The following is a 1,870-nucleotide window of genomic DNA, read 5'->3' on the forward strand; positions in this document are numbered from 1 at the left end:
ATGTGCTGTACAGAGTTGTTTAAGTTGTGTTCATTTTCTTTTTATCCAAACATGTGATCTTTCAAGCCCTTGTTTTCTAAGGTGTTTGTTATGATAAACTACATATATATACATACAAAACAAAATTGATCATTTTAATAGTTTCCAAGTGTAGAATTCAATAGCTTTTAAGTACATGCATGAGTGTTTTGCAGCCATCACCACCATTCGCTTCCAGAACTCTTTCATCACCCTAAAACAGAAACTCTACCCCTTAGGTGAAACCTCCGCCTTCTCCCCACCCTCAGCCTCTGGTAACTTCTAGTCATTCTTCTGTCTCTATGAATTTGCCTATTCTAGCTGTCTTATATGGGTGAAATCATGTAACATTTGTCCTATTGTGTCTGCTTATTTCTCTCAGCATCACATTTTCAAGTTTCACCCATTTTGTTGCGTGTATTTGCCTATTCTAGGTGTCATATGAGTGAAATCATATAATATTTGTCCTATTGTGTCTGTTTTCATTTATTTTTACAGCCAAATGTCATTCCCTTGGAAGTGTCTACCACATTTTGTTTATCATTCATCTGTTGATGGATACTTGGGTTGTTTCCACATTTTGGCTACTGGGAGTAATGCTGCTATGAACATTGATGTGTAAATTCACCCTTTTCTGGAAAATTCCAGTCCAACTCTGCAAGTCCTGACACACAGCTCTGGGTGGAGGTAGGTGAATGCTAAGTTGCTTCAGTCATGTCTGACTCTTCGTGACCATATAGACTATAGCCTGCCAGGCTCCTCTTTCCATGAGATTCTCCAGGTAGGAACACTGGAGCAGGTTGCCATTTCCTACTCCAGGGGATCTTCCTGACCCCAGGGATCAAACCCTTGCCTCTTATTTGTCCTGTATTGGTAGGTGGGTTCTTTACCATTAGCACCACCTGGAAAGCCTGAGTGGAGGAGGTACAGCATCTGACAAAGTTCAAGTGGCAGCAGGCAAATAGTTAAAATTCTGGCTTGACATTTTATAAACTTGGTTTCCCCCTCCTTTTTTTATCCCTTAGGGCAGAACTTTTCCTAGAATCAAGTTCAGCTCTTAGAACCACCCTCATGGGTGACTGAGGGACAAAGCAATAAAGCTGACTGAATCCTGTTCCTTTCCATATTAACGAGGCCATTTGCTGCTGTGGAATTGGCTGTATTACAACTGAGTGACAGTTGTTTAATATTCTAATTACATAAACTTTCTATTTTATGGTTTTGCCATTTGACATATTAGATTTCATAAAGTGATTGAATTTGTATGTAGGAGCCATGTTTATTAATGGGGACTGACACAGTTCTAGTAAGAATTTATGTTAAACTGACTGAGAGATGTGGGAAATCCATGGTGAGTGTTTGAGGAAAGCTGGAGCACAAACTGACCAGAGTCTTTTCTGTTTAAGTTTCACAAGAAAATTTCTTGGAGATGAAATACATGTTTTCACTCATTTGGACACTTTCTCCGATGATTGGATGTGAGATGAGGGAAGACTGGCTCAGAATAAGAATTTACAGAGGCCAAAAGTCAAAGGAATTACTCTGTAAAGAGATTGCCCGAGGCAGGGGTGGGGGCACAGGAAAACACTTAAAGAGTCTGATTTTATTATCTTTTTCTTTCCGAATGCTTTCCTGACTGTGGGTATAATTGTGTAGGCGTTAGCAGAAGCTTCAGGCCTGTATTTTTTCTGGAAGATAGCTAAAGTCTACTCATTCCAAGCTAGATAGCTGGGTTTGGAGCCATCTCTGTGGTCTAAAAATGTGGCATCCTGGTTTTTGCTTCTGCACTCAGCTTAGAGCTGAATCAAACTGGGACTCAGCCAGGAGGCTTCAACAGTTTATAATTCAGTGA

This window comes from Bos taurus, chromosome 4, assembly GCF_002263795.3.
Source record: "Bos taurus isolate L1 Dominette 01449 registration number 42190680 breed Hereford chromosome 4, ARS-UCD2.0, whole genome shotgun sequence".
In the NCBI taxonomy this organism is placed as follows: Eukaryota; Metazoa; Chordata; class Mammalia; order Artiodactyla; family Bovidae; genus Bos; species Bos taurus.